This window comes from Schistocerca serialis, chromosome 2 (assembly GCF_023864345.2).
Source record: "Schistocerca serialis cubense isolate TAMUIC-IGC-003099 chromosome 2, iqSchSeri2.2, whole genome shotgun sequence".
Classification (NCBI taxonomy): domain Eukaryota; kingdom Metazoa; phylum Arthropoda; class Insecta; order Orthoptera; family Acrididae; genus Schistocerca; species Schistocerca serialis.
In genome coordinates this window covers 137,798,816-137,811,149 of record NC_064639.1, presented here as the reverse complement: position 1 = coordinate 137,811,149, position 12,334 = coordinate 137,798,816, and positions in this window count along the sequence as shown.

Genomic DNA, 12,334 nt, shown 5'->3' with positions numbered 1-12,334 from the left:
AAAAGTGAAGAAGAATTACAAGATGTGTTAGATGGAATGCATAGTCTAATGAATACAGAATACGGATCGAGAGTAATTCGAAAAAAGACCAAAAATAATCAGAAGTACCAGAAATGAGAACAGCGAGGAACTTAACATCATAATTGGTGAGCAAGAAGTAGATGAAGTTAAGGAATTCTGATTTCTAGGCAGCTAAATATGCTGGATGGAGCAAGGAGAACATAAGAAAACAGACTGGCACAGGCGACGCGAGCATTCCAGACCAACACAAGTCACAGATAGGGCTTAAATTTTGGGGACGAAATTTCTGGGAGTGTACTTTTGGAGTACAGCATTGTAAGGCAGATAACCATGGACTTTATGGAAACAAGAGTATAAGACTATCGAAGCTCTTGTAATGTGGTGCTACAGAAGAATGTTGAAAATTGGGTGGACTGACAAGATAAAGAATGAGAAGATTCTCCTGACAACCGGCGAAGAAAGTAGCGTATGGAAGATAACGACAAGAAGAAGTGGCAGGAAAGCAGGATATGTGTTACGAGATCATGAAATAACTTCCATGGTAATGGAGGGAGCCGCAGAGAGTAATAACTGTAGAGGAAGACAGTGTTGGGAATAGATCCAACAAATAATTCAGGTGATAGGGTGCAAGTGCTACCCTGAGTTGAAGTGGTTGGCGTATAAAAAGAATTCGTGGTGGATTACGTCAAACCAGTCAGGAGACTGATGACTCGGAATTAAATAAATAAATCTTGCTACCCGTTTTTGGCTCTGAGCACTATGGGACTCAACTGCTGAGGTCATTAGTCCCCTAGAACTTAGAACTAGTTAAACCTAACTAACCTAAGGACAACACAAACATCCATGCCCGAGGCAGGATTCGAACCTGCGACCGTAGCGGTCTTGCGGTTCCAGACTGCAGCGCCTTTAACCGCATGGCCACATCGGCCGGCTACCCGTTTTTATTTCAAGAAGAGGGATCTGTGATACGTTCAGATTTTGACCTAAACATCAGGGAAAGGCTGTAGGCATACCGCGCGACACCAAGTAGAGGCATGGTTCGCCTGTTGACTGGGCCCTTAAACACTGTACCTATTCTGAACTCTGTGTCGACAGGGTGGGGTGTGAGGTTGTTTCCTAAGAAGACATTACATTGCATTGCCTACAATGGTCACAGGTAAGACAAGAAAAACGATGTATGAAGGTTTTATGATGCTACTGGTTGGCTGTGACTTGGGGTTTCCAACTCCGCTTTCGTCGCCACCGCCGCTGGCCGGCAGCTGGGGTGTATCTCAGCCGCTCTAGACGGAAGCGTGTTACCTACAGTGCCACTGCCTGGCTCTAGAAAGGCCACCCGAGTGAGTCTGCAGCTACGAAAAGTCTCGCAAGCGAAGCTTGTGACCTGGGAACTCTGAGACCTTCGGTGTGCTTAGAATATAAATCGCTCACCGCGGAGCATCAGTCGCTGGAGAAATAATTCCGTGTATGAGACAGTTATGACAGGCAGATCAACACGAGTAACAGATAATGTACAATCCGAGAAAATGATTCACATCTGTCTGGAACAGCTCACGTGAAAACGTGAAATATCCACAGAGTCGTATTCCCAAAGTACAGGGTGTATCAAGAGGTGAGGTCAATGGTTGAGATGATATAGGGCCTTATTTGCAACACATAATGTTAGTACTACTTGCTATATTCTGAAGTATCGCTTGTAAATCTCTTATTGGTTACCACTTAGGCAGATCTGCGCAATTAATACCATTTTCCCGTTTTCATCCCCGTGTACGAAAAAAAGAAGTGTACTAAAAAAGAAGTGTGTGGTAACTGTGAATTTTAACGCCATAATACACGCCATATGTTGCTAGCCATTGGTCTTTAACTGCCGAATGTGTATAGTTCTGTAGTTAAGTACAGCATTCATTGTTACTGGTATTGGGTATTATTCGTTTAGCCTTGTGCTCTCATGGACGAGACGGCTAAAGCGATCAGTTGCAATCGTGAACATACAAAATATTTACTAACGAAAAGTATCGGGACATGCGCCGGCCGGGGAGGCCGAGCGGTTCTAGGCGCTACAGTCTGGAACCGCGGGACCGCTCCGGTGGCAGGTTCGAATCCTGCCTCGGGCATGGATGTGTGTGATGTCCTTAGGTTAGTTAGGTTTAAGTAGTTCTAAGTTCTAGGGGACTGATGACCTCAGAAGTTACGTCCCATAGTGCTCAGAGCCATTTGAACCATATCGGGACATTCACTTTGTTTGCAGTGGCTGTACGGTAATGCAGTCGTCGCTGAAAGAAAATACCAAGACACGTTTCTACGACGACGCCATGCAAAACACGAGTTATTTCAAGTATTTCACCACGCAGGGGGGATACAGGAATGTTACAACTTACAAATCATGCTGGTCGACCAGAATCTAGATCGTAAGAAGAAAGTCTTAACAATGCAGAAGCACGTCCGTCTGTCAGTAGAAGGCGTCTAGGGCGACGTGTTGGTATCCCTCACTCATATGTTTTGCGAGTACTTCGTCAGTAAGGTCTTCGTTCGTACTATCTGATACCTGTGCTAGAATTAAAACCACTATATCGTGTACATCGTTAGCGTACTGTCAGTGGTTATTACAGATGATTAATGACCAGTCAGATTTTGTGGATCACATCTTATTCGCTGACGACTTAGGATTCACAAGCGATGGTGCTGTGAGCGGACACAAATATGCTGATGAGAATCCCCGTGTAAACTCTCCCTGAATAATTCGAATCAGACTTCGGTGTTACTGTGTGAGTGAATGTCCAGTGTCTAGTGATTTAGGGTAGCGTCTTTGATTAGTAATCAAAATATTCTGAGTTTGCTGACATTGCTGGAATTTTAAATAAAAATTATCAGCGACGTCGGCCGAAGATGTCCGTCCGTGTCAAAGAGGGCGGAGGAGCGGACATGTGCTCAGCGCACAGGGGTGGGAAGAATTAGCAAAGATAAACGGCATGAGGATACGGAAATCAATGGAAACCACTTCATTAAAAACACGCAATATGTATCCCTAGGACATGTGACCTGTAATTGGAAAGTGACATGATGATCTGTCCATTCGCAATGGATTCACAGTCTACCTTCGGCAGGGCTACAGTGCAGACGAATGCCTGTTTCCCGCACACGGGGTAACGCTTCACCTTTTGCCCCTACTTTGCACAACCCCAAGCGCTCGATGAGGAATGTTTCTTGAGAAACGAGGTAAAGATATCTGCATCTCAATACAATATACAGGGTGGTCCATTGACAGTGACCGGACCAAATATCTCACGAAATAAGCATCAAACAGAAAAAACTACAAAGAACGAGACTCGTCTAGCTTGAAGGGGGAAACCAGATGGCGCTATGGTTGGCCCGCTATATGGCGTTGCCATAGGTCAAACGGATAGCAACTACGTTTATTAAAATAGGAACCCCCAGTTTTTATTACATATTCGTGTAGTACGTAAAGAAATATGAATGTTTTATTTCGACCACTTTTTTCGCTTTGTGATAGATGGCGCTGTAATAGTCACAAACGTATAAGTACGTGGTATCAGGTAATATTCCGCCAGTGCGGACGGTATTTGCCTCGTGATACATTACCCCTGTTAAAATGGACCATTTACGAATTGCGGAAAAGGTCGATAAAGTGTTGATGTATGGCTGTTGTGATCAAAGTGCCCAACGGGCGTGGGCTATGTATGCTAATGGCTCTGAGCACTATGGGACTCAACTGCTGAGGTCATTAGTCCCCTAGAACTTAGAACTAGTTAAACCTAACTAACCTAAGGACATCACAAACATCCATGCCTGAGGCAGGATTCGAACCTGCGACCGTAGCGGTCTTGCGGTTCCAGACTGCAGCGCCTTTAACCGCACGGCCACTTCGGCCGGCCGGGCTATGTATGCTCCTCGGTATCCTGAACGACATCATCCAAGTGTCCGGATAGTTACGTTACTTAAGGAAACAGGAAGTGTTAAGCAACGTGTGAAACGTTAACCGCGACCTGCAACAAATGATGATGCCCAAGTAGGTGTTTTAGCAGCTGTCGCGGCTAATCCGCACATCAGTAGCAGACAAACTGCGCGAGAATCGGGAATCTCAAAAACGTCTGTGCTGAGAATGCTACATCAACATCGATTGCACCCGTACCATATTTCTATGCATCAGGAATTGCATGGCGACGACTTTGAACGCCGTTTACAGTTCTGCCACAGGGCACAAGAGAAATTACGGGACGATGACAGATTTTTTGCACGCGTTCTATTTAGCGACGAAGCGTCATTCACCAACAGCGATAACGTAAACCGGCATAATATGCGCTATTGGGCAACGGAAAATCCACGATGGCTGCGACAAGTGGAACATCAGCGACCCTGTCGGGCTAATGTATGGTGCGGCATTATGGGAGGAAGGATAATTGGTCCCCATTTTATCGATGGCACTCTAAATGGTGCAATGTATGCTGATTTCCTACGTAATATTCTACAGATGTTACTACAAGATGTTTCACTGCATGACAGAATGGCGATGTACTTCCAACGTGATGGATGTCCGGCACATAGCTCGCGTGCGGTTGAAGCGGTATTGAATAGCATATTTCATGAGAGGTGGATTGATCGCCGAAGCACCATACCATGGCCCGCACGTTCACCCGATCCAACGTCCCCGGATTTCTTTCTGTGGGGAAAGTTGAAGGATATTTGCTATCGTGATCCACCGACAGCGCCTGACAACATGCGCCAGCGCATTGTCGATGCATGTGCGAACATTACGGAAGGCGAACTGCTCGCTGTTGAGAGGAATGTCGTTACACGTATTGCCAAATGCATTGAAGTTGACGGACATAATTTTGAGCATTTATTGCACTAATGTGGTATTTACAAGTAATCACGATGTAACACCATGCGTTCTCAGAAATGATAAGTTCACAAAGGTACATGTATCACATTGGAACAACCGAAATAAAATGTTCAAACGTACCTACGTTCTATATTTTAATTTAAAAAACCTACCTGTTACCAAATGTTCGTCTAAAATTGTGATCCATATGTTTGTCACGATTACAGCACCATCTATCACAAAGAGAAAAAAGTGGTCCAACTAAAACATTCATATTTCTTTACGTACTACACGAATAGGTAATAAAAATATGGGTTCCTGTTTTATAAAACGCAGTTGATATCCGTTTGACCAATGGCAGCACCATCTAGCGGGTCAACCACAGCGCCGTCTGGTTTCCTCCTTCAAGCTAGACAAGTTCATTGTAGTGTTTTCGTTTGATGCTTATTTTGTGAGATATTTGGCCCTGTCACGATCAATGGACCAGCCTGTATGCAAGTGCAACGTAAGTGACCTCAGGTGGTTGTGAATCACGATATAAAATTAACACCAAGCACAACTTTTTGTACATCTCCAGCCCCATACATTCGACATGGGAAGCTGGATTCCAATCAGGTATTTTGTTGAGTAAGGAGAAGGATTCGATTTTAGAAACTTTTATTTGAAGCCCTTTTTGCTTTTGGTAAAAATATGAAATTTGGGGGGCACCGTTCCATGACTAAACACGCTTTTAATTAAATAATTATTTAGAAGGGAACGTTTACTTCATGATAGCTTAATACTGAAGTAAGGAAACATATTTCCTTACGCAGTATTAAAGTATAAATCACATCTTAAATGACTCGTGATTCACTCATGACAGGGAACAAAAGCAGTAATTCGCTTAATTCTATTAAATGCAGCCCTTAACTTTTTGTCTGGTCTGGTATTTCACGTGTAAAATGAGATCTAATTAAACACGTATGTTAAACGCATTGATAATATAGTACAATAGTCAATCTATAGACGTGCTTCCACATACAGTCACAGTTATAAAATAAAGGGAAAAACAACATGAGTCTTTGAACTGTTTAACAATGATGAGGATGTATTACTGAACACATTTACGATACTGAGCAGGTTACTATTTTACCAGCAAGATACAAGTACAAAAAGATCCTAAACAGGTCATCTAGTTTGGAGCGCAGTTCCGCTAATTTGGAATATAGGCAAATCATGTAACTGCTGTACGGGATTAGTTCACTGAATATTATCAATTTAAGTACACATTGTGGAAGAGACAGCAAGATTACTGATTTGCGACACAAGTGTTCAAGAACTATGTTGGCAGATTATGAGAGTTCCATCTTGGAAAATCGAACTGCATTTGTGTTAAATAAAGGCAGCAAATTTTATTAGGAAATTTATGTGTGGAATGAGGAGCAGTGTCAACCCTAAGACAAAACGTACCCACTGAATCGAGACAACAACATCTTAACTGTGCGCTAAGGAACTGAACTTAAAATTTAACAGAGAATAGAGCACGTTTTTGATTGAATAGAAACAAAAATTCTATATCAGATATCTGCTGTGAGAACAAACGTATGAAATACATCCATTAGATAGTACAATTTCATAAATGTTGATCATTTACCGTTGCGTGCTTCCTTCCTTGTGGTGCTGTTCTTGTCATGAACTGAATGTTGTAATAAGTAATGAGCCCTTAATTGACACTGAGTACGTCACGACGTGAAAGTAACTCCAGATTTTGGATCTGTACACTCACTTTGTTCTTTCGTGACATCCACTCACCAGAAACCTTCCATTATGGATGATCAGCGCACAATTAACGACTTCATCTGGAAAAACTGAGATTTTAATTAATACTGCCGGATGAGTCAATAATTCTATCATGGCCAAGTCACTTTGTCACTTTTCGTGAGGCATATAGAAAACTGACTGTGGGTCTATGGATGACTCTGATCTACGATGACGGGTGGCGCTCCTCTTGTCAAGAAGTTTTTAAATCAGTCACACACGTGGTCAGATGGGAACACATTTCCTTTACTATGCGTAATTGTGGCGTTGGTTTGAAGCTTTTCGAAAATCCAGAAACACTGCATCAGCCTCATTGCCTATACGAGGTGCATTCAAGTTCTAAGGCCTCCGATTTTTTTTCTAATTAACTACTCACCCGAAATCGATGAAACTGGCGTTACTTCTCGACGTAATCGCCCTGCAGACGTACACATTTTTCATAACGCTGACGCCATGAATCCATGGCAGCGGCGAAGGCTTCTTTAGGAGTCTGTTTTGACCACTGGAAAATCGCTAAGGCAATAGCAGCACGGCTGGTGAATGTGCGGCCACGGAGAGTGTCTTTCATTGTTGGAAAAAGCCAAAAGTCGCTAGGAGCCAGGTCAGGTGAGTAGGGAGCATGAGGAATCACTTCAAAGTTGTTATCACGAAGAAACTGTTGCGTAACGTTAGCTCGACGTGCGGGTGCGTTGTCTTGGTGAAACAGCACACGCACAACCCTTCCCGGACGTTTATGTTGCAGTGCAGGAAGGAATTTGTTCTTCAAAACATTTTCGTAGGATGCACCTGTTACCGTAGTGCCCTTTGGAACGCAATGGATAAGGATTACGCCCTCGCTGTCCCAGAACATGGACACCATCATTTTTTCAGCACTGGCGGTTACCCGAAATTTTTTTGGTCGCGGTGAATCTGTGTGCTTCCATTGAGCTGACTGGCACTTCGTTTCTGGATTGAAAAATGGCATCCACGTTTCATCCATTGGCACAACCGACGAAAAGAAAGTCCCATTCATGCTGTCGTTGCGCGTCAACATTGTTTGGCAACATGCCACACGGGCAGCCATGTGGTCGTCCGTCAGCATTCGTGGCACCCACCTGGATGACACTTTTCGCATTTTCAGGTCGTCATGCAGGATTGTGTGCACAGAACCCACAGAAATGCCAACTCTGGAGGCGATCTGTTCAACAGTCATTCGGCGATCCCCCAAAACAATTCTCTCCACTTTGTCGATCACGTAGTCAGACCGGCTTGTGCGAGCCCGAGGTTGTTTCGGTTTGTTGTCCCACGATGTTCTGCCTTCATTAAACTGTCGCACCCACGAACGCACTTTCGTCACATCCATAACTCCATCACCACATGCCTCCTTCAACTGTCGATGAATTTCAATTGGTTTCACACCACGCAAATTCATAAAACGAATGATTGCACGCTGTTCAAGTAAGGAAAACGTCGCCATTTTAAGTATTTAAAACAGTTTTCATTCTCGCCACTGGCGGTAAAATTCCATCTGCCGTACGGTGCTGCCATCTCTGGGACGTATTGACAATGAACGCGGCCTCAATTTAAAACAATGCGCATGTTTCTATCTCCTTCCAGTCCGGAGAAAAAAATCGGAGACCTTAGAACTTGAATGCACATCGTACCAAAGCTTCAAGACTCACAAGCAAAGAACGTGATTCGTTTGTTAATATTTACATTCTTATCGAGTACTACTTCAATATTGTTTATCTTGTAGATAAGAATATTGTTTTACGCGTCCTTTTGTAAGAGACTTTCATTGTTGTGTTTCACCAAACATGTTTCCCATAATTGCTTTGTGTAGCTTCAGTGGCTTATTATTATAAGCATTTGCCATACTATAAATATTTTGTTTGAACTTTTAGTTTAGATATGTAGATGTTCATAGCAGAACTTTCAAATTAACTTAACTAATTATTCACTTTACTTCTAGATAAACTATTTAGACAGAGCACTTGCTTCTATCTTTCGTATTTCATAGCGCTTTGACCTCAAAATCATGAAACTTTCATGAATAAAAATTTTCTATCATTGGTATTCCACTACACCACGCGCACTGGATGTCATCAAGCTGATATATCTTGGGATGTACACCTGCAAAACGTGAACCTGCAACTAGCATCATACCTGTAAAATTCTACAGTCTTGGCCATGTTAGAGTACAATATGAGATTAATTAGGAATTTGGCCTGGACCACCTGATGCAGTAATTTTTAATTTGCTTCTGGGAGAATTCGTAGCTGAAAAAATACTAAGGCCCAGTAATTGCCTCGCTATCTGTTAGTACCTGTAAAAGAGTAAAGATCCGACCACAGATGTGTTTATACGTACCTCCTTCCTGGAATTTGCCCAAAAACAGCCAATCGTCATGTGACGCACCGTCTTGTCTTCTTGTATAGGAAATAAGAAAAAAATGTAGGTGGCAGTTTAGGATGCGTTCCGCCATTCCACTGCCTTCGCCAAATGCCTCATTGCATTCATTTCTTCGTATAGTGCTCAATATGTTTAATCGCCTTTCTTCAGCCAGTGCGTGGCACCTTTTTTCTTTATATCCAGCTCCTGCAGAAATTTTTGCAGAATGTTCAACGTCAGTCAAGCTTATAGAGAAGTCACCTGGTGGTCTACTCCGAGTGTTGAAGAAGATGGTCTTGCAACCTGTGATTTATGAGCTCATACATCCTCGTAGATACCCTTGATACACATGAACATACATTTGTGATATTCTCTGGTTACTTTCAAGGGAACTCGAAAATGTCAGTTTATGATATCGAAGAGATGGAGAATCACTATGGTTCCTTCCCAGACTGCTTCCTGTAACTGATGTGACAAGTTACTATTTTCATACAAGAAAATCAGCAAGATATGTCGTTACTACCCTTCTTCCGATCATTATGTCGAGAAACTTATTTTAAGACTTTTAGTAGGTTGCCGTTCAGTGGATGTGCTGCATTTTTGAGTTGCTTATGACAAGAATCTTGTGGTTCAGGGAAAACGTTTACGTCCTGCGGTTCTTCTCTAGTCACCACAGACAACTAATGACGAATCATGTTCACATGACACCAATCACTTACGTTACCACACAACGTATGCACTATGGACTCTACGAGACCCAGTGGTGCATCTCAAAACTCTGGACGAGACATTGATCTCCACTACTTCCTGGACACATGAAAGATGTTTATCTACTCAGGAAATAAAACCTTAGACGTTTACTGAGTTCCCCTATATATTCTAATGTTCGATGGATGGCCAATTCTGGAATTGTCAAGAGTTTTCTTGAAACCAATGGCCCGGTGACATGGCGCATTGTCATCCATAAAAATTCCATTGCTGTTTGAGAATGGTTGCAAATGGTCTCCAAGTAGCCCAACAGAACCATTTCCAGTCAATGACCGGTTGAGCTGCACCACACAACCCAATCCATTCCACGTAAACACAGCTCACATCACTATGGAACGACCTCCAGCTGGAACAGTGCCTTGTTGACAACTTGGGTCCATCAGCTCTTACCAACTGAAATAGGGACTCATCTGACCAGGCCACGATTTTTCCATCGCCAAGGATCCAATCGATGCGGTCACGAGGCCACGAAAGTCGTTACAGACGATAGCGTGCTATTACGAAGGCACTCTAGTCGGTCGTCTACTGCCATAGCACATGAACGCGAAATTTCACCGTACTGTCGTAACGGACACGTTCGTCGTACGTCTCACTTCGACTTCTGCGGTTGTTCCACTCAGTGTTGCTTGTCTGTTAGCACTGACAATTCTACGCAATCGCCGCTGCTCTCGGGTGTTAAGTGAAGGCAGTCGGCCACTGTGTTGTCCGTGGTAAGAGGTAACGACTGAAATTGTTATTCTTGGGTCACTCTTGACAACGTGTACCTCGTAATATTTCCGCAATGGAATGCCCCATGTGCCTAGCTCCAACTACCATTACGTGTTCAAAATCTGTTAATTCCCGTCGTGCGGCGTTAATCACGCCGGAAACCTTTGCACATGAATCACATGAAGACAAATGACAGCTCCGCCAATGCACTGCCTTCTTATAACTGTGTACGTGAGTTGTGTATGTGCTTGTCGCTCTCCCATAACCTTTGGAACCTCAGAGTACTTTAAATTTCTTACATAATGCTTGTAAATGATTCGTGTGAAAAGCACGTGACTCCAGATTCAGTATTTTTTGTTTAACCGTTAAGTGACGCCGGCCGTAGTGGCCGAGCGGTTCTAGGTTAGTTAGGTTTAAGTAGTTCTAAGTTCTAGGGGACTGATGACCATAGATGTTAAGTCCCATAGCGCTCAGAGCCAATTGAGGCGTTAAGTGACGCAAACGATCAAATGACAGTGTTATACAGAGAATAGGGCACACAAGCGCAGATATTACGATCATTGTTACCTTAAGGCGTACCCATTTTAATGTGTAAGATATTTTTTCTCTTCGTGTATCAGTCTTTCCGCAAACACATCACATAATTTTCTAGCTGATGTTTTCTCCATGATTGTAACTGCACCACTAGATACAACACGACTGTCAGTTTACACAATTTTGCGTCCAAGAGTCCACACGTCAACACCGGACCGCTGCCCAGTGGAAAATAAACATTAACGACTTGCTCTTGCCATATGTACTTGTTGGCACTAACCAACCTATAAACATACTACTCACAAACGCAATGATTATTTGTCTCCAAATGAAGTACCTACTAATGTAATGTTATTCAGTACACTGCCCTCAGCCCCCAATAAAAATTCTGCACATACTCACGGATTTCTTTAAAGTTATTATTTGTAATGGCGAGATACACGGTTTTGATATATGGCAAAGTATGCTGTTATTATGATTTTCATTCCAAAGATTGGTTTGATGCAGCTCTAAATGTTGGTCTGTTCTATACAAGCCTCTTCATCTCTGAATTACTACTGTAACCTACACGCATTTCAACTTGATTACTGTACTCACACCTTGGTCTCCTTCCACATTTATTAATCCTCATTATCAAAACGTCCTTCAATTAACAATTTCACTATTCTCCGATGCCTCGAGATGTGTCTTATCAGCTGATCTCTTCTTTTAGTCAAACTATGCCACAATTTGCTTTTTTCCCCATTTCCATTCAGTACTTATTTACTAGATCAATCCATCTATTTATCAGCATTCTTCTGTAGTATTACACTTCAAACGCCACCATTCTCTTTATATTTGTGCTGTTTGTCGTCCAAGTTTCACTTCTGTAGCAGGCGTACAAATGCCTTCAGAAGAAAACTAGTTAACAGCTGATCATAACGCATTTCTTGATTTCAGAAACGCTTTTCTTGCTGTTGCCAGTGTATATTTTATATCCCGTGTACTTCGGTCACTGTCAGTTACTTTTCTGCATAAATAGCAAAACTCACCATCTAGCTTTAGTTTCTTATATCCGAGTCTAACTCTAAGAGCATCATCCGATGTAATTCGACTTTATTCCATAACCATTGTTTTACATTTGTTGATATTTATTTTATCATTTATTTTCAGTACATCATTCCCTTCATTCAACTGATCATCCGAGTCCCTTGAGTCTCTGACAGAGTTACTATGTCATCATCAAACCTCAAGATTTTTATTTGTTCTCCCCGAACTGTTATATCTTTTCCAATATCTCCTTGCTTTCTTTTATTGCCT